The 12,240-nt window shown below is 38.4% G+C and overlaps 1 protein-coding gene across 1 annotated transcript in view; it reads left to right on the plus strand.

Moving 5' to 3' along the window:
- Positions 1-12,240, plus strand: part of LOC145683884 (cubilin-like) — a 1,291,374-nt gene that overhangs the window by 459,708 nt on the left and 819,426 nt on the right. The window lies entirely within an intron of this gene.

The raw sequence follows: 12,240 nt of genomic DNA on the forward strand, positions 1-12,240 counted from the left end.
AGTGCATGGGAAAAACTTTACAGATTACAGATAGAACTTTCCAGAAGAGAAAATAAACCAGTTAGTAAAGATATATCCACTTTTTAAATCAGGAACAAGCATGGGTAAAAGTAATGGATAACCTGGGCGGACGTCGTCCTTCCACTTGCAAAAAATGTCTATGGCGTCCCTCCACTTCCTAAAAAAAATACAATGGGCAAAGATAGGCACGGGGGAAGGAGTAAGGTCATGCGCTCTCCTACCTTTTCAGATCCACTTTTATGCCCGGGAAGAAGTTGAAAATGAGCTTCACAATGCTCATGGAGACAAAAACATGCACTCAGATTCCCATAATCTTCTAAAATTAATAGTAGCGGATGGTCTGGACTCAATTTACAGGGAGGTAACAAAACTGTTGCGTTCAGTGTTAACTTTTCCTATGACTACAGCAAGCGCGGAAAGAAGCATGAGTACGTTAAAAAATAAAATTATATCTGAGGAACACTATGACTAATAACAGATTATCACAGCTTAGTTCGTTGGCTATTTAACAATGGCGACTCGTGGAATAAAAGGTAGGGTGGACCAGGCCTCAAGGCAAATACTTTGTGGTTACTACTACTACTACTACTACCACCACTACTAAGATAGTATTGTTATTATTTGATGCTTAAGTGAATTGCTTAAAAGGTCGAAATTGCAGTCAGAAAAACTTATCATACTAACACATTAAGTGTAATCATTAGGCAATAATGTACATAAAATATTTTCTGGTACTCACCTGATTATCTATCTATCTATCTATCTATCTATCTATCTATCTATCTATCTATCTATCTATCTATCTATCTATCTATCTATCTATCTATCTAATATACTCTTCTATGCTTAAGGTTGGAGAATTTCTGGATCATTTTTGTGTTTATTTCTTTTATTGTGGTAATATAGTCTTTGTGTGTAGACAACATTGTTAGTGCATTGAGTCTGTCTTGGCTCATAGAATTCCTTAGACAAGACTTCAACCTTTTTTAATGTACTGAAATAACGTTCTGATTCTGCTGTAGGTACAGGCGTTGTCAACACTACCCGCCCTTTTGACACCTCAGAAAAATAAATCACTAGTGTTATTAATTGCGCAAACAATATCATTGCTGTATGCGGCCGATAGTTATGATTTGAGCTTTTCTTTGTTCAGCATCAAATAGAAACGGAATACAACTGTTAAATCGTTTTCCTGGAGGGAATGTTTAAAAGTGGAAAAGTTCTGAGGATTCACTATTGAAAACAGCCGTAATACTTTGTAACAACATGCTTACTTTATTCATTTTCCACAACCACACGAAAACACAGGGAAGGGGGCGAATAACACAAAAGACACTAAGAAGATGCATATCTAAACTGAGGGATGTACACGCGGTTGATTTTGGATCCTTTCAGCAGAATATATAAGACAAGAGAGAAGTCAAGAGACAAAATAAGTGAAAGTGTGGAATCAACAACCTCTCCTCTAGACACAAAGCGAATTTTGGCAACAGGCAAGCTTGAAACATTTTCGTTTGGAAAAGGTCGGGTGCAATTGCGTGATGAGGGCCTACGATTCTTGTCCCATACTACCTTCATTCAAGCTGGGTTTTCACGTTGTTTGCCACACGAGTCAATGCAAGACGATACTAAGTCCACACTGAAACAGCTCAGGCCCTATTCCCCTTTATTTTGTACTGACCGCGTGAATAGCGTGAACATAAACGTAAATAGTACATGGAAAAACTGTTCTCAAGGAGCCAGAACTATTGTTTTTGGTTCAGAGGGAAATTATAGCAACAATATTAGCAGGCTAACTTAAGATACATACATTCTCCTATGTTAATACAAAAACGATGCCTCCGGTCCGCCTCTGCTATTGAAAAGAAATTACTAGGTGAACTGTCATCTAATCAGCAGTTTCTAGAACGAATTATAGATGTCTTTGTGGAGAAGAACGGAAGAGTGGTCTTAATATACAAAAGAGTGTAAAGTAAGTATCCTCGTCGCCAAAAGTGCCTTTATATCACCGTGACGGGTATGTGACCACGCAGTACTCTAAGGAAGGGATGGTTGCATAAGAAATTGTGATTAATTTTGAAGAGTTTTTATTTTGACTAGGGAAATAACGTAGGTAAAGGGAGTAAGGGCATAGATTTAAAGCATCAATGTGCTGTCATCTCTGAAAAGATTTGTATTCTCTTTTTCTCAAATTATTGTCTTATATATTAAGTTAATAACTGCTCACAACTACTAATAGCGTTTTTCACTCTTCAGGAATTTACTGCGACATGTTCGGGCTTGAATTATTTCATTCGCCTTACTGTAATTATTTGAGAATGGAAACTGATAACGCTGAAGATGAATATGTTTCGTTGTCGTAAAGCAAGATAAATGTAAATAAATGTAAATAATGTTCTTATTATTATATAAATCACAGAAGTATTTATTCCGTGTATAGAATAATATAATACAGTAACTAGGCAACATCATAATCACTAAGTATCGCAGGATTTTTCCAACGGGGGGGGGGGAGACCGATATAGAGTTTTTCGTTTCATTCCCTATATATATTAAGTTAACAGTAATAACATTTATCATTGATAGGGTATATCGTCTTTCGCCGCCGATTCATCTCCAGATATAATGTCGAAAGAAAAATTAAATTGATATGAACAGTGATGTAATTAATTATACTGCGCCATGGATCTTTCTATCTTCAATTTACTCATACTCCCCCAGGCCCCCTGCCCCATGCATTTCAGCTGCTGCGTTATATATATGGTTCCATGTAAGAAGGGCCCGACAAAAGGGCAGAGACGAAAGGCCAGAGTCAAAATGGCCCGCGACAAAAGGACTCGAGCAAAACGGCCCTGCTTCAAACGGACCAGGGTTGAAAGGGGCCCTGCTACAAAGGGGCCCGAGTCAAAATGGCCCATGTGAAAATGACCCGGGTCGAAACGTCTCCGCAACAAAAGGGCCTAAGTCAAAAGGGACCGAGTCAAAAGAGACCACGCTAGTAAAGAGCTAGACCACAATGGCCCCGCAACAAACGTGCTCGAGCCAAAAGGTTTCCGCAACAAAAGGGCCCGAATCAAAACGACCCTCATCGAAAAGGCCGGGTCAAAATGGTTCATGACAAAAGGGTCCGAGTAAAAAGGGACTGGCCTCATACGAGCCCTGCTGAAAAAGAGCCCTGCTGCAAAACAGCCCGAGTCAAACGGCCCGGCTAAAAGGCCTCCGTAACAAAATGGCCCGAGTCAAAAGGGGCCGAATCGAAACGACCCTCATAAAAAGAGCCCGGGTCAAAAGGGGTATCGCTGCAAAATGGCCCGAGTCAAACGGCCCGGCGTCAAAAGCGCCCGGTTCAAAATGTCTCCGCAAAAATGGGCACGAGTCAAAACGTCTTTCATCAAAAGGACCCGAGTCAAAAGGGTCCCACGGTAAAAAACTCGAGTCCCAAGGGACCTGCGTCAAACGGGCCAGGGTCAAAATGGGTTCCGCTACAAAAGGACCTGAGTGAAATGGCCCCGCGTCAAAAGGTCTCCGCAACATAAGGGCCCGAGTCAAAATGGTCCGAAACGAAACGCCTCTCATAAAAATGGCCAGGATCAAAAGTCCCCGCTACGAAAGAGCCCGAGTCAAACTTTCCCACCTCAAATGGGTCCGGGTCAAAAGTCTCCGCAACAAAAGGGCAGAAGTCAAAAGTGGCCCCTCTACAAAGGGCACGAGTCAAAACGGACCCGCGAAAAAAGGACTTGGGTGAAACTTCTCCGCAAGAAAAGGGCACGAGTCAAATGGCCCCTGTCAATATTGCTTTGGTCAAAAGGTCTACGCAACAAAAAGGCCCGAGTCAAAAGAGGCCTAATCATAACGCTCCTCATGAAGAGGGCCTGTGTCAAAGGAGTCCCACGACAAAAGGGTCTGAGTCAAAAGGGCCCTGCGTCAAACGGACCCGAGTCAAAAGGGAACCCGCTACAAAATACCCGAGTCAAAACAGCCCCGCGTCGAAAGGGCCCAGGTAAAAGGTCTCCGCGACAAAATGGCCCTGCGTTAAAAGGGCCCGGGTCAAAAGGGATCCGCGACAAATGGAGCCGAGTCATAAGGACGCTGCGTCAAAAGGGCCCGGGTCCAAAGGATTCTGCGACAAAAGGGCGAGAGTCGACAAGAAACTGGGTCAAACGGGCCCTGATCAAAAGGGGCACCACTACAATAGGGCACGGATCAAAACAGCCAGGCGTCAACTGGGCCTGAGTCAAAAGGGCCCCGGGTCAAAAAGGCACAAGTCAGAAAGACCCCGCGTCAAAAGGGCCCGGTAAATACGGTTCCACGGGTAAAAAGCTTGAGATCAAACAAGAGTGGAGATCAGGTATGCACAAGAGGATTGTGTCCCCTTAGTAAGTTGAAGTGTTTGTGCAAATGAAGAAAAATATCTGTGGTTATTAGTAAGAAATAGGAAATTTGAATGGTAATATTAGTTTTGTTTGCTTATTGATTGTTTTGGAAAAATCGTTATCGCTTAAGTCGTTCTCCGTGAAAGTATGCTTGCACTCCCGTCATAGGCGGACTGGGTGTATTATGGGCTAGGCCGCGGTTACCATAGAGGGCCCTTAGACTATAACACCAATTTCTAAAATAACGTACAATCAGTGGCGCAACCAGCTATGAATTCGGGAGCCCATGCCCTCTCCGAAACAAACCTGGTCTATCTTATACAGCAGCGCTGCAGACAAATTTTGGTGAAATTTCAAAATAGATCAATGTATAAATGAATATTGAATTAAGTCAAAGCACTGTACGAAAGGAGAAATACCCAGTGAAAACCCCTACATTAATTTCTTATAGTAATAAATGTTAGTAATAAATGTTAGTAAAGAGTACGTCATTTTATGTAAAAATAAAGATGTTCGAAATAATTATTATAGCGCAAATTTTAAAACTTGTAACCGTTAATAATAGGGAATTTGTGAATTGGAATTTTCATTTTAAGCTTTTTCATTTTAATGTTAATAAAAAGGATAACTAAATTGCTTGTAATAAGGAGAATTTAAAATTTCAATTTTGTCCACAACAAATGGTGCAGCACGTCGTTTGCAGACTACTGTACTGGACTATTCTTGGCCCCTCCTGAAATAAAATCCTGGTTGCGCCACTGCGTACAATGAACATCTGCGATGAGCCATCGCGTTATGCAGTTGTAAATTCGTTGTTACTTTATAGTTTTTGCTGATAGTAATTTATCATTGGTCATTGGAAATTTGATGTCACAGCAAGCACAGGATTTCCAGAAACAAACTTTCAAGAGTATATTGTATAATTATTATTGTATTGCCACACGGGGTGTCTAAAAAGTCCCCTGACATGGATAACTCTGTTATTATCAGAGTTACAACAAAATGTAAGAGGAGAAACCGCCTACAAATATAATTTCTTTAATAGACAGTAACTTCATTCATTTATGTTGTGCGTCCGGGTAAATGGTAACGTTGCATTTTCATGTAACATTGGACGCATATAGAGTGTACAGCCCAAACGGCTTGTCTGATTTGAAAAATTCTTTCACTTTAGATTGAAAACATCATATATGGAGACCGTTTCCCCGCCTATATTTTGTTGTTATTCTGATAATAAGAGAGTTACCGTATGTCATGGAACTTTTGAGACACTGTATAGTAGCTGAGACACTAAAAGAATAATCGCGAATAACTTTTACTATGGAATGAACACGACAGCTTACTAAAAATTGTAATACTAAACAACTAATAATAACTTTTGACTGTGGAATGAACACGACAGTTTTACTGAAAATGATAAACACTGCTGAACCACTAAACAACTAATAATTTTAAAAAGTTAAGATTCTTTTCAGTTCAGATTATGAATTGCGGAGTTCCTGAATGACTTCGTTCACAGACACTAAATTTAATGTGTTTTTCCATATTCATTAGCAAAAATGTGTCCAAAATGTCTTCACACAAACTAGCTCTGAGAATTGTTTACTCTAACTTTAACTTTGAGAAGCACCTTCCACATGTCACTTGTGTGCACGGTAGAGACAACGCATGTTTGTATACAATGTATAAATTATTAAAGCAACTAGACTGACAGAAATTGGTACAAATATTTCCCTGCACATGACAAACAATTTTTATACAAAGTGTTTGCAGCATCATTATCACTCTTACCATGAATCCCGTCCAAAGATGTTCCATCTCCCATAGCATGCTCAGATGCATAATCACCATCATCTTCTACGGATTCAGGGGCATCATTCTCTTCACGATCATCAAAAACCAGAACGTTTTGTGATTCTGAAATACACGACAGAGAACTGCTGGAGCTCTTTATATATTTTCTCCTATTTTATATTTAGTTTTTTTTTCACAAGAACTCTGAAAGCTCTTGCAGATACACCATTCTTCTTGATTTCTGAAAAGTGCTTGGGTTCCAGTATTTGGAGTTCTTTTGGCTGCTGAAATCTATCACTGACATATGTAACAGTTGTATTCAGAATTTTCGTTGAAGTTTTTTTATTCTGAATAAATCATTTTCACTTATATTTAAGTTCTTTTCCAGTTCATCTGCTCTCCTGTCATTTTCTTCTTCTTTAAGATTCTTCTGTGCAGAAAGTCTTTTTCCATTGCTATCTCTACACCAGATTGCGCAAGCTGTTGATTTATTTTCACACAAAATATTTTTGTATTTTCGTAAAGCATTAAACAGACATCTTTTGCCTCTATTTTCTTCTGAAGCTGCTGCTGCAAATTGTCTAAAAGCCTCCAGGTTGTAAGATAGTCCAATCCGTGAGACTGCAGGTATTTTGAAACAGACTCCGTTTCCGTAAATAAGTCCTGAAACACAGAAGTCCTCATTACAGTGTTAAATTCTGTCCACTTATTCAGCAAAGTTTAGCTTAAAATTTTGATTTAGCATTAAAACCCCTGTCCTGTACATCATCATTGAGGAACAATAAAAATGAAAGAAATCTTGATGATAGACAGTTGTCCTCGTCTTGGCTTCATGTTTCGTAGCGAAACTCGTTAGTGTTCACAACTGCATTCAGTGCCTTGTTTCTGCTCCATCATCGTGTTGTACCAATTTGTTGAACTTTTCGTAGTCTGTCATGTCCCTCGTGGCTTGCATCAATCATTTTCTCACAAACATCCTTTCTTTTGTAGTATTCAGACAGAACACGGCACTGGTTTCATATAAATTTGTAGCTTCAGGGATCTGCTCAGTCGAATTTGTCATAACCAAATTAAGAGCATAAGCCATGCATTGGGTGTAAATGATTTCAGGATTATCCTTCTCCAGTAATGCTTTAACTCCTTAATAGCATCCACTGAAGTTAGCAGCTCCATCAAAAGAGCAACTTACAATATCAGACATCAAAACATTTTTGTCACAAAGTACTTATTGATTTCATTATAAGTTACTTGTCTTGTAATGTCACTGTTTACCACTGCCGTCTCTAGCATATACAAATTGGGGAGGACATCAAAGAAAGTTATTTAAATGGTACTATCTAGCCCAACCTTTTTATTATCTTTATTTCCATTTGTTACATTTCTGCTTACCTTCACGGACCCCGTGAGACATATCAAGAACTCTGTTATCATTGTTACACAGTCTGAATATTATATGACAAATAAATATAATTACTATTATTTATGTTATTCTGTCGTTAGTAAATAAATTAAATTAGAACAAAATATTAAATATTTTGTACTTCAAAATATTGGGGGACGCGTCCCCCTCGTCCCTCTGCCAGAAACGCCCAAGCTATTTACGACCACTGCCAACAGCGGCCTAAATACTTGACCGTTTATAACGTAGAGAATTACTATAGCCAGCTGATTAAGCCCTAAAACATCTTGGATAGAATCAACCATTATGTTGAAAATGCCCGCTTCCTTGGTGTCTTCCACTGTTTTCTCCTGTTATTTTGTAAACTTTTTGATTGAAAATTAATTTTTAAAAATGCGCTGTTTTTCCATTTTTGAATTATCAAATATAGACCTACAAGATTTATTAACATCCATAAAGAACCAATCTGCCTGTGGTTAAATATAAATCCAGCTACAAACCAGGCACCAGTTTTCAACCTTGAAAGGGCCGCAACTACCCAACATTATGAAAAAAAGGTCCCAGGTCCCAACAGCTCAACATGATGAAAAACATGCCTAGGACCGCAACTGCTCAATGAAATGAAAGAAGCGTCCCAGCTGTCCAATATAATGAATAAAGGGCCCAGGGCCCCAACTTCTCAATGTAATGAAAGAAGGCCCCAACTGTCCAATATATTGAAAGAAGGGCCCAAGGCCCCAGGTACAAACTAATCACAGTTTCTGATAATAAAAGACCATAGTGAAAGATGGATCTAGCCACAAATCTAGTAACAAAAGGACCCCATTGAAAAAGATAACTTACTGATTGATGGAAGGATGGAAGAGGAGTGTGTGTTGGTAGCATAATAACAATGAGCTAGCCAATTATTTAGCTCTCTTTTGTTTTAGCTTTTCTTTTTCTTTCTTTCTTTATTCTTTCATCATCGTTTTCTTAGAGGGTCTAGGCCGCGATTGCGACCTAAGGGCTCTGGCCAGTCCGCCCCTAACTACCGTTTTTCTGAGTTTGTATTCTCGTGACATAGCCCAATCAAAATTTATCTATTGCTGACTTTTCCCTTACTTCTCAAATTCCATTTCTACTCCTGGATCAAAGTATAAAAATACATATTAGTATGAAAAATCTTCTGTTTAAAACATTAGTCTACTTTTGCTGTGAGAAGACATATGTGGATGTGTATACAGGGTTACGGAAAAGTATTGAGACAGAACAATAATAACGACATGTCAATTACATTGATTTGGAGTGTGGTCACCATTTAAGGCATCTTGAATTCCGCCATATTGCATATCACACAATATTGTTTTAAATGTAAAAGGTTATGATTTTACACTTCAACTTAGACTTGAATATTCCCACAAATGAGAATGTGAATTCATTTTTGACACTTCATCTGTTTGAGACAGAGTGTGCTATGTTTTACATATGTATGAAATAGGGAAAGTATTATGACAGGGCTGTAACAAAGAGACTCATAGACGGAGGAAAAGCAAATGTTACAGTTTGACATTGGTGTATAAACTGCGTTAAATGATTTAGTGCACATCATAGCAGCCATCTTGAAATCCGAATATTGTATCGGCTTTCATTTTTCTAAAAAAAATTGTTTTCCGTTTTTTCGAAAGATTTTTCGTTTTTCGTTTTTCGAAAAAAAACGCTTTTCGTTTTTTCGAAAAAATCGTATTTCGAAAAAAATCGTTTTCCCTTTTTCGATGATTTTTCGTTTCTCGAAAAGTTTTCGGAATTCGTGGAATGATAATGTGGGAGGAAATGGGAGTACCCCGGAAAAATACACGGACACGATGTTGTCTGCCACGAACTTACTTGGTCTGGGAGGAAATGGGAGTACCCCGGAAAAATACACGGACACGATGTTGTCTGCCACGAACTTACTTGGTCTGGGATCAAATGCACAAGAGGTAAGCGTTCTAACACTGAGCTGCCGTGCTCCTTGGATTTGGATATAATGAAAGGATAGTGTGTAGTGCCTACTATTGACGAAACTCATCCAATCACGACCAAAATTAGTATGGTTATGGACTGCAATGTATTTAGTACACACGTTAAATATTATGGTGTTTGGGACCTTAGTTCCAGAGTTATTGCTAATCAAATTTGTGTTTTAAGTTAGTGATATCAGGAAATTTCACTAAGTCGCATTTGATTAAACTCAAATGATCTTGACGAAAGTTGGTAGGATCGTAAATATTGACAAGCTTGGTATGCATGGAAGCTCATATGATGTACAGACTTTTTGTTCCTGAGTTATTAGCTATCAATGTTATTTTTGGAATCAGTGAAATTAAGAAATTTCATTAAAGCGCAAAAGATGGAACTCATCCAATTTTTACCAAACTTGGTAAGGTGGTAGATCTTGACGAGCTTAGTAACTATAAAGGCAACCAAGAAAGATCTTTCGCTTTTTCAACCAACCCCTTCAAACATCGATATTTAACCTAAGACATACCTGGAAGATCAAAAATAGTCTCCTTCTGCCAACGTTTTGGAAGGCCATGTATTCCATCGCGGTAGAAATTGGTGGCCGTGAATCGAAGAAGGTATCAAGTGTATTTTGCACCTCTACTAGGGATTTGAACTGGCATTCTCTAAGCTGATTGTCCAAGGAATGGAACAGGTGGTAATCGGACGGTGCAATGTCCGGGGAGTATGGCGGATGCAATAGTGTGTCCCATCCAAAGTGTAGAATGGTATCCCGGGTCATCCTAGCCACGTGCGGCTTAGCGTTGTCCTGTAACAGGAGGACGCTTTGCGATTCAGAAGTGCTGGCTCCAGAGTCTTGAGTTTTTTCTTGAACACGACTCAACTGCTGACAGTACACAGTTGCATTGATGCTCTGACTAGCGTGTAGCAGTATTTTTTTTCTCAAAATACTGTCCAGAAAATTTGGACTTGAACTTAGTTAAATCAATAAATTTCATTAAAACGCGTTAATCTCATCCGATATTGGCCAAAGTTGATATGGTCATAGACTTTAACGAGTCTGGTACGCGTGCGAGCTCAGCATGAAATATTGTGATCAACAGACCCTTGGTTCTCGGGTCTCTAGGGATATAAATTAGAAATAATAATTCACAAAGGTAAAGAGTGTAAAATTTATATTTTCAGAATAGTAAAAAATAATTATTTACTAATAGTGATTATTAATGTGTTATCGACAATATGGCATTACTGCTGAATCGGAGAACCAATTTGAAAATCGAAAAAATGGAGCAAAATATACTGCATTCGGTTATATTTGGTTGGATTACATTAAGTTACGTTAGATTATGTTATTAGGTGCGCAGTTTTACTAACGGATCCATAGTATAAGTAGGAGTAGGAGTAGCAGTAGTAGTAGTAGGAGGAGGAGGAGGGGTAGTGATAGTAGTAGGAACGGGTTAGAAGCCCCACAGGGGTTTGTTGGTTTCTGTTCTCGACATGAAATGGGCAAATTAAAGATTTGTTCAAATTTATCTATACATTTTACAATCTTTGGATCCGTATAGTAAAACAAGTATACCTCTCCGCGAAATAGTCCATCCGCCTCCACATACACTGCCGCTTACAGCATCAAAAACAACCAGCAAATACAATCACTATCTGAGCTTTTACTATTCCCCTTACCTGACTTTAAATCACTTTTCCTCATAAACTTAAATGACCCAATTGACCCGGTAAATTTCCTAAAATTGATCCGGCGATACAGCAATTAGCCCGACAATATATTTTATCATGTAAAAAATACTAACAAATTACCAAATAGAAGGATCCTGTATAAGCTGATCGTGATGGTATCAGGCAACTCTGTAATAAATTGACTTTTAACAATTGATTTTAACAAAATATGAAACATGAAGTGATTATAAGTACTGATACGAAAGACTTCTCACTAAGATCCCCATTAATTTCACTTATTTTCTAGAACTAATTAAGTCAGTATCAAAAACAATTTGATTACTTTCAAAAATAGGCAATTTAATACTAACAAAATACTATTGAATGATTTATTTGTTCTAAAGATGTTTTATATACGGTAGGACAAAGAACTAAGTATCTGACTATAATAATCTCATCAAACGAGAATTCAAATTTTAAATAGGTGGGTCTTCGTTTTCGTATTAGTTTTTACTGCTACTAACTTCAGTAGAAGAATACTACTAAGATGAAATATTTTTCATTTGGTTGTTTGTTGAAGTTCAGCGTCCCTTTTCAGTATCGAGCAAGACTATACAAGACGTGGACCTATATTTTAAAGTGGAATCCGAACCACCATAACACGTTCAATGTTTTCCCACTCGGGACCCTGTGCATCAAAGGAATACGCCAGTGGCAGGGCTTGAAATCTTTTCTTGGAATTATGGAATTATATATTTGAAAGAAACGTTTGTCGCTTTCTAGTACCTCTCTTCTATGAGAAAAAAAGATTGTAAGCAGAGATATAGTAAGTATTTATCACTTTCGGTTGCATTAAACTTAGAGATGGAAACTACCATTGTGGCACAGAATCCATATCAAAAACTGCTTCCGGCTATCGCCTTTTCTTTACTATGAAATGGTAGTTTCTCACTATTTCTGGTTTACATAGAGGGATAGCGATCGATATGACAATCTTCG

The sequence above is a fragment of the Thermobia domestica genome, chromosome 4 (assembly GCF_964235325.1).
Source record: "Thermobia domestica chromosome 4, izTheDome1.hap1.1, whole genome shotgun sequence".
Taxonomy (NCBI): Eukaryota; Metazoa; Arthropoda; class Insecta; order Zygentoma; family Lepismatidae; genus Thermobia; species Thermobia domestica.